This window comes from Pseudophryne corroboree, chromosome 4, assembly GCF_028390025.1.
Source record: "Pseudophryne corroboree isolate aPseCor3 chromosome 4, aPseCor3.hap2, whole genome shotgun sequence".
Taxonomy (NCBI): Eukaryota; Metazoa; Chordata; class Amphibia; order Anura; family Myobatrachidae; genus Pseudophryne; species Pseudophryne corroboree.
In genome coordinates, this window is record NC_086447.1 from 801163676 (window position 1) to 801183823 (window position 20148).

The following is a 20148-nucleotide window of genomic DNA, read 5'->3' on the forward strand; positions in this document are numbered from 1 at the left end:
TTCGGGAATTTCCTCGGAAGCCTGGCTTTAGGGGTTCCTTGACCCCTCCTCAAGGGGGGGGTACTGTTAGGCGCCGGGGTCCGCTCGTCGGTGCGGCCCGGCGCCTAGCAACCAGGGACGCCGTACGCGTACAGCCGCCGGCTCCCTGGCAACGCTAGACGCCGGGCGCACTGAGCCGCACGGACCCTAGCAACGGGGACGCCACTGGCGGACCGCGTTCCCCGTTGCTGGGTCCAGTTAAGATGATTGTGCACCTGTTTCCTGGCCGTGCAGCAAGGCAGCTGCACGGCATTTGTGTAATCAGCCCTGTCAGCAGCTGATTGGAGGACTCCTGTTTATATGCACTCTCAGGGCTTCTCACAGACGCCGGTAATAGCTTCCTGCATGCTGTCCTTGTTTGCTGAGAGTCTGTTTCCAGTCTTGCTGTATCCGGTCGTTCCAGTCTCCAGTAGTCCTGTACTCGGAAGTTGTCATCTTGTTCCTGGAGTCCTGACTGATCACCGTTTAACATCCAGTGGTGTTCGTGAGTCGCGGCTTTGCCGTGTGTTGCGGCTTGGCCACTTTACCATTTATTATTTGTGTTTTGGAGCATTTTGCGGAGGGTTCCGCTTCCACAGGTCCACTCTGGTATCCGGCGGTGCTGGGTAGGAGTATTGGACAAGTGGATTTTTGGTTGTCCTTTTCCCTGGCGGTTTTTCCGCACATACTTCAGGTCTTTGCTAGTTAGCTTGTTGCCCCTGGCCTGTTGTCAGTCAGAGGTCCTCTTGTTATCATCCTGCCTCGGATTTCCCTTTGTCTCTCATTAAGACCGGGGGGCACCGGAGTTGGGCAGACATAATCCGCCCTTCAAACATGGCTGCCAAGGGCTCAAGAAACCATAGTCTCGCAAGGGATTTCCGATAGCACGGGTGAGACAATAGAGTTAGGGCGCCAGGGGCAACTAGTCTTTCCTGCTCCCGTTACCAGCATTCCATTCCAGCGCTCTGGTCATTGTCATAAGATCTCCTCTGGTCAGGAGTGCTGGAATCATAATAGAGAGAGAGAATAATAAAAAAAAGAAAATTTGTCAGATTTGCGTTCACCATCAGGCTGTCACACCAACATGTCTATCGGTATCTCTGCACAGTCTCCCTTCACCAGTATTTCCACTCTCCACCCTTTGTGCATGGCCAGGCACAGTGATGCTGGTGAGATATACTGGGGTTGGGCAGACCTCTGAAAAGACCGAGTAGACATGTAACGTTTGAGCTGTAGTTCTGTCGGTGAACGTCAGAGATGAAAAGGAAACTTTAAAGATAAATCACAGAGTTTACCTGGCTGCCCCTGTATCTACAAGAAATGATCTACCAACTACATCAACTGTGACCTCAGGTTCACTACCAAGGCTAGCAATCAACTTCACTGGCTGCAGACTACAGGTGTGGCCCAAAATTTTTCCTATGTGATCCCTGATCCCAATTACGTGTATCATAACTTTGCTCGTGTTCTTGTCTAGGGGTCTGAATTTATGTGTGCTGTTACAATTGCTGGCATAATGCCCTTCCCTTTTACACAGATAACAAACTCTTGGCTTCCTCCATGTGCCAGGGGCCTGGGGTTTTGGTCGAGTTGATGCTTCTTCCAGTGCTTGGATGCTCATCACCATCAACCGCTCTCCCTGTGCCTCCCTGGTTCTCTGGATATTACGGTCGTGCTCGATAGCGGACTCTCTTAATGCAGCCACCGAGATACCTCTCCAGTTAGGTAGAGAGGTTTGTACCCTGGTTCTTAGTGTGTCTTTTAACCCGTCCATTAATACGGACACAGCTACCTCTCTATGATGTACATTTTCCTTAATGTCCTCGATCCCAGTGTATCTAGCCATTTCCTGCAATGCTCGATGGAAATATTCAGAAGCAGTTTCACCTTCTTTTTGTCTTATGGAAAAGATTTTATTCCATTTGACAACAGTAGGGAAATATACTCCTAATTGTAGATTGATCTGTCGTACATTCTCCTGAGTATATTCATCAGTGAGAGGTACTTCTACATCTAATTTACAATCAGTAATGAATTTCGCAGGGTCAATATTGGAGGGTAAACATGCCCGTAGCACTGTTCGACAATATTTGTTTGTGGGTTCGGTGGCGTTACCTAATTCTTTAATAAACCTCTGGCATGCGACTAGATCCTTTCTGGGATCGGGAAATTCAGACATAATTGTCCTCAATTCTGCCGGGACCAAGGACAATGCATAGCAATGTTCCTGATGGGAGTGATTCCCTGAGCGTCAGTCTTCCCATTGGGGACTGCGATCACCCTGACAGGATTTAGTTCAATTACATCATTCTGAGTTGCTTCTACAATGTGAGGTGCAATTGTCTCTGCATAATGTACAGTACCGTACTTACCTGTGGACACGACCTCACTTATCCCTCCGCTAGGGGGCTTTACTACTGCTCTTACAGGTTGGGCCGTGCCCACCTGGGTGTCCTGTATGGTGGCTGCTAGAGAAAGTGCCGATATCGTGCTGGGTTCATCTTCTTGCTCGTAGTCCTGAGGGAAGTTTAAAATGGGATACAACTTGCACGGGTTAGCATTAATACATTTATTAAGTTCACTCATCATCATTACTACATTTATCAACTTTACTCTTATCATATATCAGTATGCCATTGTCTGTAGCCACTTTCTTCCCTGTAATATACGGTGGTGGTGGTGCGGTTGCCATCAGTTTCCTGCTAGGTTTGGAACCGGCTGTGTAAGCTAGTTCCCTCTGCATATCACCCTCTTGTTGCCATAAATGTAAACAGTTTGCGTGTCTGGTCCTTTGTTTTCGGGATTTTAACAGACAGATCCTAAGCCTTAGATTATGCAATACCTCTGAGTCAAAACTACCTATCCCAGGAAATGGTGCTTTATCCCCCACAGTCATTCGTGTCCATTCATCACAAAAGGTCTCAGTGTGGGGACCATACGTCCCCCACATTACTAACAGAGCTGACCCCCTGGGTCTGAACTCTGCTGTCTGAACCCTGACTGCGGAATGTCCCTGTGTTGTGCTCTTGGCTTCCATTGTGGACCTTTTTAACACGGGAAAAACTTCCTAAAATGCACCAAACACAGTAGTCTACCGGTGGAAGTCCTCAAAGTTCTTCCACTAACTTCTTCTGCTCCGAGTATCACGGATCCGCCTTTTTTAGCAGACACGTGCAGCCGTTGCAGGCCCTACTTTGGCCTATATCCCCTGGGCCTTTAGGTACCCAGTGAATATCTGCCTCTGGAGATTTTCCTGAGAGACCAGCGAAAACTCCCTAAACCTTTACTTTACACAAATCACGCTTGCATGTGCTTCATACAACGCTTATGATGACGAGATTTACGCACAAATATGCAAAACTTCGTATCACGTTGCGCCGCGTATTGCCCACACAACTGTGCGGTCCAATCGTACCGCTCATAGACACTTGCTATCTATAAGTGGTAGGATCACTGGAGTCTCCACACTGTGCTCCAAAACAGCCGGAGTGTAATACCACGAAAACTTTATCACACTCCGTTGCACGTATTCACCTAGACCGTGCTCACCACGTTTTCACCTAGACCGTGCTTCACCAAGTTTCACCAAGATCACCAAGTTCACCAAGTGGGGTTCAATACATTCACACCTTATTCAGCCCACACTAACATTCTATAGTTTTCTGATCAGAAAAATATCCTTTCCTGTTAACTGATAGCTTTCCCCAGAGGTAATACAGTAAAAAAAGTTTTATTTCAACTAAATTTTGGACACTGAGCAATTTGTGCTATTATCGCGTAGCTACCGTTTCGCGCCTAAACTAAACAATGCTTTCGTGTGATTTGTACTTAGCGGTCGTACTTTTACGCACGTTGCGTAAACACGCCACGTGTATATACTTTTACGTTGCGTACGCAGTCCCGTACTCTGTCCGAGACACGTGTACAAAGGCCGTACTTCCGCAGTACTACAAATCCCACACTTCTATAAATGTAAGCGATATTTAACTATAATTGCTCACTTAACACAACACACAGTTCCTTCTGTATAAACCTTTACAACTAGGCCAGGCTGCGTGTGCGTCTTACACTTACTTCCTTAAATACTAACTATATATTTTAACTAAATAGCAACAAATTTTCTCAGTACAGGTCAAAATGAATCTAATAATCAATACTTATGGCAATAATGCGAGCAGATATGCAAAGTACAAAATACAGGTGTATGTGTGTGAAGTGTGCGCATTTGGCGCCAAAACAGAAATTTACAGACTTAAAAATAGCTTTGCTTTCTTACCTTACGGATCCCTCCAGCATCCCTACAAACCATGCAGGGCAGACGCTTATCTAATCAGCACTAGTGTATCCACCAACCAAGAAAAGGCTTACGGGGGATACCTTTCCGCCCTTTGCTGATAGATAAAGTCTGCGAAAACCTGCTAGGCTGCGGGTATGAGGAAAAACCGGACGATGCCCCCAATTGATAATGTCGATATTATCTTAAACCATAAAGCTATACCTCTAGATACACTTTTACCGTGTAGCCGCTATGGCCGCTAGACTGAATACACGTGCTACGCACTCTGTACGCTATTTGCGTACAGAGTCCCGTACGTGGTACGTACTTTGCGTACACACGCCGCGCTGAGTGTACAGAGTACGCACAGCGCACGCACACACAATTGATAACCTTTAAACCTTGTTAGTGATACAATGTAATGATATGATTACACTTTAAACCCTTAGCAGCAAAGTACTGCAACGATGTTATACTTTAAACCTTAAGTAGCACTGGCGGTATAAAGTATCCGCAGTGCGTACACCTTATCAGTGCTTATAAACCTTATACAGTCAAATATGCTTTTAAACCCTTGCAGGAAAGTGAAAACACAACACCGATTTGTAGTTGAAACCACAGGGTTCTAAGGCCACCGTGGATTATTTCAAAAGGTAAACAGTACAAATCATACACTACAGGCTAACAAGATAAATCTAAAACAGAGTAATGGCTACAGAGAATGTACATACGTGAGAATGTTCACAAGCGCAACCCGGCCGGTCCTCCGCTCGTCATACAGATAGCGTTCAGAGTCTTCTGACCGGCCAGGCAACAGCGGTCTTTGTATACACAACTTACATACACAATACAATGGTCACTGTAATCTCATTGTCCATTGGACACAGAGATGTGTCTTTTCATTACAGGAGAGGTCATAGGTTGATTTGAAAAGGTGGGCGATGTCTTTCCCCAACTGCTCTGGTGGGTGGTATCCTCTGGATTCCCGCGGCATACATAATATACAGTAAATACAGTTAATATCTATATTCTACTTTTGCACATAACTATACGCTGGAACATGCGATCTTTCTCTAACCAATACCGGAATGTTACCCTTAAAATACCCTACAGCTGGATACTAGACATCACCTTCTAACCTTTATCTGACTCTTCCTATCATGCAAAGGCGAAACCCTTAGTCCTGGAACTGTTTAAACTGTTGATACTCGCTGATGTGGTGTAGGGGAACTATGTGTACAAAATGCACTATTTGGGTTAAATATGTAATGTTCTAATAACCCTCTACGTGCTCACAAACTCCGCAGTAAATACCCATACCACGCGCATGATCGCAGGAGTGATCCTATGCAAATTGCGGATATGTGCACGCACGGCGGACTGAGTGCACGCGCAGCGGGCATGTGCATGGGGTTAGTACAGGGTATATGCATAACAATATTTTTCGACTTTGACACTGCTGAATCCCATCATGACTACTTCCCCCACTTTACAATGATGTAATCATGGCTTTATATACTGTGCCTTGATGATGTGATTCTGCTGTCATGCCCCTGCACTGCCCACATGGTTGCGCCATACCCCTCCCAACTGGCAGCCAAGAATTTGGTAAGTGTGTGATATCTGGGCCCTGTAGCTCACCAGCAAAATGGTATCTATTTTTTAACCATTTCATCACCCCCACATCCACTGCATACAATGGGGTCTATGTACTAAGCCCTGGAGAGAGATAAAGTGGATGGAGATAAAGTACCAGCCAATCAGCTCCTGTCATTTTTATAACCCAGCCTATAATATGACAGTTAGCAGCTGATTGCATAGGCGTACGCAGCTAATTTTATTAGGGGGTGCACTGCAGAAGGGGCGTGTCTAGCACCATCTTTTGGGTGGGTCTAGCACTACCCAGGGACGTGTTTATCACTATTTTACATTCTCTCAGTAAGGGGGTAATTCTGAGTTGATTGCAGCAGGAACTTTTTTTAGCAGTTGGGCAAAACCATGTGCACTGCAGGGGAGGCAGATATAACATGTGCAGAGAGAGTTAGATTTGGGTGGGGTGTGTTCAATCTGCAATCTAAATTGCAGTGTAAAAATAAAGCAGCCAGTATTTACCCTGCACAGAAACAAAATAACCCACCCAAATCTAACTCTCTCTGCACATGTTATATCTGCCCCCCCTGCAGTGCACATGGTTTTATCTGATTGCTAACTTTTTTGGTTTGCTAACAACTCAGAATAACCCCCTAAAATAATATGGCTTAATCCAATTTCTCCCTAGTTCCTAATAATAAAGTAGATATAATACACCCCAGAGAAATAAAATGAGACATAATGGTGCAACCACTGGCCAGTTCTGACTGTCCGCTGTGGCATATCCCTGAGTCCTAGCTGCCACTGCCCTATATCACTGCTTACACTTCCCCAACCTATTCCTGACCCAGTGGTAGAACTAGAAAGTGGTGGGCCTAGGTGCATATGCATCTCCCCCCACACCCCCCACACCCACCCCCACCCCTTGCACCCCCGAGCACCTACACCCTGATTTTGAGTTGGCCACTCTGCAAAGTATTGGAGATTTAGGGGGCCAAACTTTTGAGTTTTAATATAGCACAAGTAAAGTTTCCACATGTGCCATCAGAGCCACATCTGCCTCTTTCTATGCCATCAGCCTCCTCCTCTGCTGGACACCAGCATTTGTCACACATGTCCCCATGCTCACCAGCTACAGACAGTAGTGCCCATTATTCACATTATGCCATACAGACTGTACAGTGTACTTTACAGTGTTTAGTTGCAAAATTTGTGGTGGTGGTGGGTGTTTGGTAGGTTAAAGCACTGGGGCTCGTTACAAATACTGGAGTCTATTTACTAAGCCTTGGAGAGAGATAAAGTGGACGGAGAAAAGTACCAGCCAATCAGCCATAGGCGTGCGCACAGGGGGTGCCTGGTGCGCACAGGCACCCCCTAATGTCCAGTTGTTCCCCCTCGCCAAGTGTGCCAATTGATTCCATGCAAAGTGCCCTGTGGGAAAAAATCGTCTGAGCTGCTTGTACAGTGAAGCAGATGAGCCAGCAGCCAGGGCATTGCTTCAGTGTCTGGCTGGACCTCCTACCAGGCTCAGAGTGGGTTGCGTGTGTCAGCCCAGCCTTTCCCTCTTTTCCTGCTCCACGGATGCATCTCTATACTCCCTGGCTGCCTGTGTCCTGGGCTGGCTTTCTGCTATTCACAGGAATACACTAGAAAGATAGGTAGAGGCTGTAGTTACTGGGGGTAATATGGTGGAGGGTGGTCTGTGTATAATGTAGCATGGGTGTTCTATGGGGGAGTGTAATGTGAATTTCAGCTCATACTGTGTGGTGTAATGTGAATTTCTGCTCATACAGTGAGGCCTAATGTGAATTTTGGCTCATACCACGTGGCGTAATGTGAATTTCGGCTCATCCTGTATGGTGTAATGTGAATTTCGGCTCATACTGTATGGCATAATGTGAATAATGGGCACTACTGTCTGTAGCTGGTGAGCATGGGGACATGTGTGACAAATGCTGGTGTCCAGCAGAGGAGGAGGCTGATGGCATAGAAAGAGGCAGATATGGCTCTGATGGCACATGTGGAAACTTTACTTGTGTTATATTAAAACTCAAATGTTTGGCCCCCTAAATCTCCCGTACTTTGCAGAGTGGCCAACTCAAAATCAGGGTGTAGGGGTGCTCGGGGGTGCAAGGGGTGGGGTGTGTGTGTGTGGGGTGGGGGTTGGGGGGGGGGGATGCATATGCACCTAGGCCCACCACTTTCTAGTTCTACCACTGGGTCAGGAATAGGTTGGGGAAGTGTAAGCAGTGATATAGGGCAGTGGCAGCTAGGACTCAGAGATATGCCATAGCGGACAGTTAGAACTGGCCAGTGGTTGCACCATTATGTTTCATTTTATTTCTCTGGGGTGTATTATATCTACTTTATTATTAGGAACTAGGGAGAAATTGGATTAAGCCATATGATTTTACTGAGAGAATGTAAAATAGTGATAAACACGTCCCTGGGTAGTGCTAGACCCACCCAAAAGATGGTGCTAGACATGCCCCTTCTGCAGTGCACCCCCTAATAAAATTAGCTGCGCACGCCTATGTACACATATGACTTTCACTGTGGAAACAAACACTGTGGGGGACAGACACCCCTAGCACCCCTAGGGGTGGGACAGCAGCACAGATTATGTCAGCAGACAGCATAACTGTGGAAAGCCTGGAGCAATTTACACCAAACTTGGTACACATCCAGGCTTGGACTGGCCCACAGGGGTACAGGGGAAACCACCGGTGGGCCCCACTGCCTAGGGGTCCCACCTCCTGCTCCAAGGATCAGGTTCCAGACTGTGCACTTGAATAATACATTATACACATGTTACCTTATACTGGACTAAGGTGTATTTTCTACAGTGCATTCCTGTTATTAATCTGGCACATTATCTTTGATGCAGCAGCTTAATTTACTGTATATATTTATGAAGGGGCCCAGACGTTGCACTCTCTAATGGTTAGTCAAACCAATGAGGTGGCAGGCCACACCCCCTTTGCAGACTGGCCACACCCCTAACATGGGCCCCCACCACTGCATTCCCCCGGTGGGCCCTACATGCCCCAGTCCGACACTGTACACATCTGACTTACAATCTGCAAACTCTGTGGGGGTTAGACACCCCTAGGGTTGGGACAGCAGCACAGAGTATGTCAGGAGATAGCATAACTCCCGAATGCCTGGACCAATTTACAACAAACTTGGTTCACATATGACTTGCAAGCTGGGAACAAACACTGTGGGGCTAAGACACCCCTAGCACCCCTAGGGGTGAGGCAGCAGCACTGAGTTTTTCAGCAGTCAGCATAACTCTAGAATGCCTGGAGCAATTTACACCAAACTTGCTACACATATTACTTACACTCTGGGAACAAACACTGTGTGGGGTATTCAATTATCGGCAAATTCGCGGCAATTTTTCGCCCGAAAATTTTTCGCGGCAATCGGCCGAAAATTGCCGCGAAAACGCTCCGTTTTTCGACCTATTCAATTCCGTCCGGGTTTCACGTGAAAATTCTTGCAGTGAAAAGTGCAGGTGAAAATGGGGAAATCAGCCTGTACCCCAAAAAATGCTAAACTAACATAGGAAAACAGAAGAGAAGTGTGTTAGAGATCACATGAGAGTTTTTGGGGACTTAAATTGTGTGAAATGGCTGTTATATGCATTTTTTTTAAAATGCAAAAAAATTATAGAAAGCAAGTTTTTTTGAGCAAAATAAATGCTCTCATTAAATTTGGGGTACATGAAAATGGGTATAAGTATATATTTGGGTCATTTTAGGGTACTTTAAAAAAAAGTGGAAACAGACCGATTACTCCCATCTGCAAGCCAAAAAACACCTGTCCCACTCATAAAGCACCCCAATATACCTGTCCCATACCTTGAACCCCAATTTCCATCACTTTTTACTTTTTCACCCCAAAAATGACATGTCATTATTGGCCAATTAAAAATAATTAAAAACTTCAACGTGCCTAATTAGTCATTAAGGGGGGTGTGCCAGGAGTTCTGTATCATATCCAAACATTTTTACCTTAAAATAGTGACTTTTCCCAACTTTTCACCTGCTTCAGAGAAGGTGAAGTGAAATTAGTGAAAAAATGATCACCGATAAATTTTCCAGGATAATTGAATAGGCTGTAATTGCGTTTCACGTGAAAAGTCCGTTTTTTCACCCGAAAACCGGACTTTTCACGTGAAAAGTCCGTTATCACTGCTAATTGAATATACCCCTGTGATGGTAACACACCTCTAGCACCCCTAGGGGTGGGCCAGCAGCACACACTATATCAGGACATGCATGATATCTCAGTGATGACAGGGCTGCATGTGACAGGGCCAGTGACATGATGTGAGGAGGGGAATGGAGGCAACAGGAAGCCACAGACTGAGAGTTGTATAGTGGGAAGAGCAGGGTCCCTTGGGGAACCAAAAAGGGATGTGGCCACTACACAAAGTGCATCAGGGAAGCAAGATATGCCTATATACTAGCATACCCTCCAACTGTACCTTTTTGGCAGGTACAGTACCTTTTTTTAATGGTCTGTAACAATTTTTGGCTCTCCAAACTTCCATTGAAAGTATAGGAAAAGGGGCGTGACCACGCTTCCTTTACACATGGCCACGCCCCTATTCCTACTTTGTACCGATTATTATGTGTAAAATGTTGGAGGGTATGTACTAGATCTCCAATCAACGTAAATTAACAAACTATCATTCTAATTTACCATCCTCATCCCGTACCAAAGCACGGGTATTCAGCTATCTATAATGTTATTTATACTGTGTTTAATATTTCCATTTATTTTTGGAAACAGACATTCTTAAAATCCGGGGCAAGGCCGGGTACTCCAGCTAGTATATACTAAATCATCTGTCACAGTATTAATATTCTGAGCATATTGGAAGTCTCGCAACAGAACATTTATAGATGGAGTTTAAGATCATACATGTTAACATTCAACAATATGCTATGTCGGCATGCTCTCTTATGCCCTCTATGTAAGTCATTAGCAAAACCAAATGCTCCGTCTACATACAGTACAGTGCGGCACAAGGTCGTCATGCAATAAGTGATATGTCGGCCAGACTCTTATACCTAAGTTTCCTTTTGATGCTTGATCCAAATAATGTATCACTAACAATGACTTTACTGTGAAGTGAAGGAGAGATGATTAGGATGGTCACCTGTGACACACATGCAATGTTTCTGTGACATGGAAAAAATAAGATTTTACTTACCGGTAAATCTATTTCTCGTAGTCCGTAGTGGATGCTGGGGACTCTGTAAGGACCATGGGGAATTGACGGGCTCCGCAGGAGACAGGGCACTTTAAGAAAGAATTTGGATTCTGGTGTGTTCTGGCTCCTCCCTCTATGTCCCTCCTCCAGACCTCAGTTAGAGAAACTGTGCCCGGAAGAGCTGACAGTACAAGGAAAGGATTTTGGAATCAAGGGCAAGAATCATACCAGTCACACCAATCACACAGTATAACTTGTGATAAATTTACCCAGTTAACAGTATGAACAACAACGGAGCATCAGATCAACCCTGATGCAACCAAACATAACCCTTATTTAAGCAATAACTATATACAAGCATTGCAGAAGAAGTCCGCACTTGGGACGGGCGCCCAGCATCCACTACGGACTACGAGAAATAGATTTACCGGTAAGTAAAATCTTATTTTCTCTAACGTCCTAGTGGATGCTGGGGACTCCGTAAGGACCATGGGGATTATACCAAAGCTCCCAAATGGGCGGGAGAGTGCGGATGACTCTGCAGCACCGAATGAGCAAACACAAGGCCCTCCTCAGCCAGGGTATCAAACTTGTAAAACTTTGCAAAAGTGTTCGAACCTGACCAAGTAGCTGCTCGGCAAAGCTGTAATGCCGAGACCCCTCGGGGCAGCCGCCCAAGAAGAGCCCACCTTCCTTGTGGAGTGGGCTTTTACTGATTTTGGAAGTGGCAATCCAGCCGCAGAATGAGCCTGCTGAATCGTTTTACAGATCCAGCGAGCAATAGTTTGCTTTGAAGCGGGAGCACCCAGCTTGTTCGGTGCATACAGGATAAACAGCGACTCAGTTTTCCTGACTCTAGCCGTTCTGGCTACATAAACCTTCAAAGCCCTGACCACATCAAGTAACTCGGAATCCTCCAAGTCACGAGTAGCCACAGGCACCACAATAGGTTGGTTCATATGAAAAGATAACACCACTTTTGGCAGAAATTGTGGATGGGTCCGAAATTCTGCCCTGTCCATATGGAAAAACCAAAGCCGCTAATTTGACACACGCCTAGCTGAAGCCAAGGCTAATAGCATGACCACCTTCCACGTGAGAAATTTTAACTCCACGATTTTGAGTGGCTCAAACCAGTGTGACTTCAGGAAACTCAACACCACGTTAAGATCCCAAGGTGCCACTGGAGGCACAAAAGGGGGCTGAACATGCAGCACTCTCTTTACAACGTCTGAACTTCAGGAAGAGAAGCCAGTTCTTTTTGAAAGAAAATGGATAGGGCCGAAATCTGGACCTTAATGGAACCCAATTTCAGGCCCAAAGTCACTCCCGACTGTAGGAAGTGAAGGAAAACGGCCCAGCTGGAATTCCTCCGTAGGGGCATTCCTGGCCTCACACCAAGCATCATATTTTCGCCATATACGGTGATAATGTTGAGCCGTCACATCCTTCCTAGCCTCTATCAGCGTAGGAATGACCTCATCCGGAATGCCTTTTTCTGCTAGGATCCGGCGTTCAACCGCCATGCCGTCAAACGCAGCCGTGGTAAGTCTAGGAACAGACAGGGCCCCTGTTGCACAAGTCCTGTCTTAGAGGCAGAGGCCACGGGTCCTCTGTGAGCATTTCTTGCAGATCTGGATACCAAGTCCTTCTTGGCCAATCCGGAACAAAGAGTATTGTTCTCACTCCTCTTTTCCTTATGATTCTCAGCACCTTGGGTATGAGAGGAAGAGGAGGAAATACATAGACCGACGGGAACACCCATGGTGTCACCAGTGCGTCCACAGCTATCGCATGAGGGTCTCTTGACCTGGCGCAATATCTCTGCAGCTTTTTGTTGAGGCGGGATGCCATCATGTCCACCTGTGGCAGTTTCCACCGACTTGAAATCTGCATGAAGACTTCTTGATGAAGTCCCCACTCTCCCGGGTGGAGGTCGTGCCTACTGAGGAAGTCTGCTTCCCAGTTGTCCACTCCCGGAATGAACACTGCTGACAGTGCGCTTACGTGATTCTCCGCCCAGCGAAGAATTCTGGTGGCTTTTACCATCGCCACCCTGCTCCTTGTGCCGCCTTGGCGGTTTACATGAGCCACTGCAGTGATATTGTCTGACTGAATCAGAACCGGTTGGTCGCGAAGCAAGGTCTCCGCTTGACTTAGGGCGTTGTAGATGGCCCTTAGTTCCAGGATATTGATGTGAAGGCAAGTCTCCTGCCTTGACCACAGCCCTTGGAAATTTCTTCCCTGTGTGACTGCCCCCCACCCTCGGAGGCTTGCATCCGTGGTCACCAGGACCCAGTCCTGAATGCCGAATCTGCGACCTTCGAGAAGGTGAGCACTCTGCAGCCACCACAGGAGAGACACCCTGGCCCTGGGGGATAGGGTGATTAATCTGAAGATGTGATCCGGACCACTTGTCCAGTAAGTCCCATTGGAAGGTCCTCACATGGAACCTGCCGAAGGGAATGGCCTCGTATGATGCCACCCTCCTTCCCAGGACTCGAGTGCAGTGATGCACTGACACCTGTTTTGGTTTTAATAGATTCCTGACCAGTGTCACGGGCTCCTGAGCTCTCTCTATCGGGAGATAAACCCTTTTCTGGTCTGTGTCTAGGATCATGCCTAGGAGAGGCAGATGAGCTGTAGGAACCAACTGCGACTTTGGAATATATAGGATCCAGCCGTGTTGCCATTACACTTCCAGAGAAAGTGATACGCTGTTCAGCAACTGCTCTCTTGATCTCGCTTTTATGAGGACATCGACCAAGTACGTGAAAATAGTGACACCTTGCTTCCGCAGGAGCACCATCATTCCCGCCATTATCTTGGCGAATATTCTCAAGGCCGTGGAGAGACCAAACGGCAACGTCTGAAATTGGTAATGACAATCCCGTACCGCAATTCTGAGGTACGCCTGATGAGATGGATAAATGGGGACATGAAGGTATGCATCCTTTTTGTCCCGAGTCACCATAAAATCTCCCCCTTTCAGGCTTGCAATGACCGCTCTTAGCGATTCCATCTTGAACTTGAACCTTTTCAGGTATATGTTCAGGGATTTTAAATTCAATATGGGTCTGACCGAACCGTCTGGTTTCGGGACTACAACATGGTCGAATAATAACCCCCTCCTTGTTGAAGGAGGGGAACCTTGACCACCACCTGTTGAAGATACAATTTGTGAATTGCAGTTAACACTGTTTCCCTCTCGTGGGGGGAAGCCGGCAGGGCCGTCGGTGAGAGGGCATCTTCTCAAAGTCCAGCTCGTATCCCTGAGACACAATATCTATTGCCTAGGGATCTAACAGGGAGTGAACCCACTTGTGGCTGAACTTACGAAGGCGTGCCCCCACCGGGCCTAGCTCCGCCTATGGAGCCCCAGCGACATGCGGTGGATTTTTGCAGAGGCCGGGGAGGACTTCTGTTCCTGGGAACTAGCTGTGTTCTAAAGCGTCTTTCCTCTGCCCCCGCCTCTGGCAAGAAAGGACGCACCTCGGACTTTCTTGTTTCTTTATTCGAAAGGCTGCATTTGATAATGGCGTGCTTTCCTAGGCTGTGCAGGAATATAAGGCAAAATATCAGAATTACCAGCTATAGCTGTGGAGACCAGGTCCGAGAACCCTTCTCCACACAATCCTCAGCCTTCCATATGCCTCTTAAGTCGGCATCATCTGTCCATTGCATATTCTACAGGACACGTCAAGCAGAAATCGACATAGCTTTGACTCTAGGACCCAGTATAATCATGTCTCTTTGGGCATGTTTTATATATACATATCTCTTAAGACAGCATCTTTAATATATATATATATATCTCTATATATACATATGTATATCTATATACATACTAGGGTCTCAATCTCTGCTGATAAGGTACCTGTCCACGCTGCCACAGCGCTATAAACCCATGCCGACACAATCGCCGGTCTGAGTAGTGTACCAGAATGTGCACGCTATCTGCAGGATCCCTGAGAATAGCTGTTACGTCAGGGCTACCTTTTGGGCAAACGTGACACCCTAGGGGAAGATTCCCATCATATCCTGGCCCTAGTGGGGAAAGGATACTGCCTGAGAATTCTTTGTGGGAAACTGCAGTCTCTTGTCTGGAGATTCCCGCTCTTTTTCCTCATGAGAGGAGGGAAATTTACCTCAGCTTTCTTCCCCTTAAACATGTGTACCCTTGTGTCAGGGACAGATGAGTCATCAGTGATATGCAAATCATCTTTTATTACAATAATCATATATTGAATACTTTTCCGCCATTTTGGCTGTAACTTTGCATTATCGTAGTCGACACTGGAGTCAAACTCCGTGTCGATATCAGTGTCTATTATTTTGGATAGTGAGCATTGAGAGACTCTAAAGGTATCTGCGACATAGGGACAGACATGGGTAGATTTCCTGTCTGTTCTCTAATCTTTTGTGCAATAAATTCACCTTAGCACTTAATTACACATATCCAAACAGGTGTCGGCGTTGTCGACGGAGACACCCTCTCACACACATATTTGCTCCATCTCCTCCTTAGGGGAGCCTTTTACCTCAGACATGTTGACACACACGTACCGACACACCACACACTCAGGGAATGCTCATCTGAAGACAATTCCCCCATAAGGCCCTTTGGAGAGACAGAGAGAGAGTATGCCAGCACACACCCCAGCGGTATTAACCCAGGAATAACACAGTAACTTAATGTTAACCCAGTAGCTGCTGTTTATATTGATTTTTGCGCCTAATTATGTGCCCCCCACCCTCTCTTTTTACCCTCTTCTACCGTGTAACTGCAGGGGAGAGACTGGGGAGCTTCCTCTCAGCGGTGCTGTGGAGAAAAAACATGGCGCTGGTGAGTGCTGAGGAAGAAGCCCCGCCCCCTCGACGGCGGGCTTCTGTCCCGCTTTCATGTACAATTTTGGCGGGGGCTCATACATATTGATAAAGCTAAATATTTATCTTATATAAAACCCTTTATGAGGTCTAAGAACACTGTACGCTATTTACGTATGGAGTACCGTAAGGGTACGCTCGTTGCGTAACGATCGCTTAGCCGTGGTCGAGACGCTCAAGCGTCACGTTCGCTCACGGCCGAGAGATCACAGGCAGGCACGCTATTGGCTGCCGACTAACGTAATGATTCGCTATAGCGTAGCGGCCGCTCGGGACCACGAGGAGATCACCAGCGGCGCAGACACTCACAATGTTAAACCTTTATATCTAAACCATAAACAATGTAATATGCAGTAAAACCTTAGTGTAGAGATAGGGTGTAGATGCAACACAGTGTAACCTTATTAACCTAAAAGCTGTTTGAGCGTCACCGACACTCTGAGAATACTTAACACTATAAGAAATACACAGATACCGTGCTTAGGGTCCAACGCCTAATATATATATATTGAATGTTATACTTGCAAAAGAATTAATACAATACAAGTCATACACTACAATATAACATAGACTACCTAACCAGATAACTACACAGGAAATACAATACAATACTATTACGTTTAAGAGAGTACGAGAGAAAGAGAAGAAGAGAGAGAGAGAGAGATATGGCCCATAACATCAAGAAAGACAATATGATTGCGGAGAAAACTTACGCACAAAGGAAACGATCGCATGCGCCTCTGGACATCCAGCTCACGATTTTCAGCAATGATAACCGTTGAAGAGTGAGAGCTGGATGTGATCGGCTTGTCTATTTATGCCCCACACACAATACAATTCAATGGTCCCTACAATCTCATTGTTCATTGGACACAGGAATTCCTCCTCGCATTATAACAAAAGGTCATAGGTTGATTCATACAGGTGGGCTGTGACTATTTCCAACAGCTCAGGTGGGAGGGAAACTGGGTTTCCCGCCGCATGGATAAGTAAGTGCAAATACAGTAAATGTTCATAAACTTCTTATGTCCATAACTATTCGCACGAGCGATTAATCTGCTTCAAACCAACACCGGAATATTGCTAATTAAATACTCTTCCGATGGCTACTAAACACCACTGTATTACTCCTGTCTGACCCTTCGTATCAAACAAAGGGGGATTTCTCTGTTCATGAACATTCTATATTAACCAAACTTTCAGAATCTATCAAAGGGACCATGATCTACAAAATACATTATATAGTGGAAATATGTAACGATTGGGTCGCACGCTACGAACACATGAACTCTACCGTAAATGCACATACCGCGCACCCGCGGGTGCCCGCAACAGCAAGTATGCGCACGCACGGGAGAGCGCACGCATGCGCAGCGCAGACCTGTGTGAGGTGCAAATATGGCAGTGTGCATAGAGATATTTTTCTGACTTTGACAGTCCACCCTTTGGCAGTCAACAATAACTGCCACTTCCTAAAACATTTCAAAATGAGAAAAATATATGTCAGGGGTTAATACATTTACATGGTTGGGTAGGGGAGGAGAGGAGAAGATAGGAAAAGGGTATGACCTAGTGTGATAGCAGAAGCATGTGTGTATGAATCCGTGCTTGGGGGTCATGTATCATCGTGCCGTACGTGTTTTAAATCAAGCTTCGAGGTATTGCGAAGTATACATTTGAATTCCTTCTTATCCCGTGGTACGGGTCTGTGGATGGGCTGTCAAACTTTACCGAGCTCTTTTCAGATTTTGAACAAAAGTGGGGAGCACATTTTAGTTGATGATACATGAATGGGGGAATATGTGATTGCTGATATCTGTGCCTGTATTCCTTATACTATGTGTGTAATTACCTGAAGGTTGTAGAGATGAAGAAAAGACATAATTACGGTAAATGCAGTGGTATTCTATGTCAGGTAAATGAACATTTGTCGGTTGAAGTCTTGTTCGGTGTCTGTTGAATGCAGTCTTCTTTGTGCTTTTGCCCATAAGGTGCGAGCAAAAGCTTTGTCAATGTCCATAGATTTACAAAAGTGTTGGGCTAGCGTAATTTTAAAATTTCTAGGGAAACTGGGGATCTATGGCAAAGTTCATCAAAAATCTGTGTATCAGGTTGTCAAAACTTCTTCTTTAATCCATCTGTTGTCTGTATATCGGCTCATCAAATTCCTCGTCCAAGTGGGTCTTTTTACCTTGGAGGAAAACGGAAAAACAGGTGAAAGAAACGGACCGTAGAAATCGCATTTTCATCACATCATTGTTTCTACATTTGGGTCATAAATCAAATCCATTGGAATTACAGTTTCCTCACTCCTTAAACTCATCACCCTGGTACTTCGTTTGCACTTCGTTAAAGCCTGACCGCATCTAAATATCAAGCCAATCGTTATGATAACACCTAAGATACATAGGAGAAACTTCCCAACATCCATTATGACTCCTTGAGCCCATTCTCCTAAACCGGAGAACCAATTTCGCGGGTTCAACCATGACACCCAACCAGTCAGCTCATTACTCATAGCAGCAAGGGTGAGATTGTGTCTCCTGCGAAATTCCCACTTCAGTTGGAGAATATCGTCCATCTTTTGGTCTATGACCTCGACCGGGTCCTCTGTACTATTTGTAATATATGTGCAACATTTCACGCCGTACTGCGTTGCCAGTGTGACACAATATCCACCTGTTACTGCTGTGAGATAATTGAGAATCATTCTATGCTGAACCAGTTCTGTTTTATAAGCTTGAAGTTCTCTTCCAGTATACCTAAACGTGTCATCATACATTTCTGTGATATTGTCTAACAAATTTGCGAGCGCAGATATGTATTTATAATTCAACACTCCTCTGGCGGTGCGAGTGAAATCTAACGCGATTAGAACCTGAATCCCGGTGGATTCATGGATCATGTCAGAGGCCGGATGCTCTGTTCTTTCTATCAGGTGCCGTTTAACTACGTGCTCGTAATGGGTGTGAGTATAAGGAGCTTGGGCAACACGGTGTATATCCTTCATTTTGGCATGTGATACAGTCATTACTTCAGGCAGTACTTTTCCAATATAACACAATCCTTCAGAGTTTGGGGCAAGCCACTTATACGCCTTCCTCCCGCATATGAAATATGCATCATCGGGGAGAACATATGGGACAGAGTAGGACATAACCATATTACACATCTTCCATGTGAAATCTCCTAACCCTAATTCTCCCATCTGTCTAGTACACGTATCAGCTTGTACGATATGTGCACAGTATCCTGGTGATACCTCTCCAACTCTCGTAATCCTATTTCCTAGGGTATACCTATATCGGAAAGATTTTCCTCTACTGGCTATGTGGCGTATAAGTTCTGTATCTGTAGGCATTCTATCTGCTCTATATGAAAAGGTCATGGTTTGGTTACTCCATGACACTTCCCAATTTCCCGGCTTTCGGGGATTGGAAATGTTAAAACATATGAGGGATCTATCCACATGATATTGGTGGAGCTTCAAACTAGGAGGACTGGAGATATTAAACCTCCTGTCCACCGGCCTCCCACCACTTAGCTCAAGTACCTCCCCTATCGTTAAAGGAAATGGTACTAGTCCTGATTTGCTATGACCTTGAGGTACTTGAGAGCATACCCAACAATCTGTTTGATTTAACACACTACCCACTAAAGAGTGATAGTCACTCAAGGGATGCCGGTCCATGTGGATATTAAAACTGGATTGGCATTTCTTGATGCACCCATCCTCAACTACGTTGTCACAGAGCCTACAGATACAGTTTTCTTCAGCTAACAATCCTTCACAATTCCTTCTATGGTCAATGCTATCGGATCGTTTTCTGATACTCGCCTTTGCTTGTTGATTATGTTGTTCTTGGGAAACTACGCCTCCATCTCTGTCATCAGAACCCATTCCAGAACCTCTCTCGACCTCCATGGTACTCTCGCCGGAACAGACTGCTCTGGTCAACATCATGGTCAACAGGAAAATCTGGATCACAGTCTCTTGGGGCAAGTCCATCTTATAGGAGGAAACGAAGAAGAATGAGAAGGGGGAAAAATAATTTGAGGGAGGGGGGATGGGAAGTGGAGAAAAACAATAAAAGGGAACAGGGAATCGACAACTGCTTTTGATCTTGTGATTCTCAATGCTCAGGTGCCG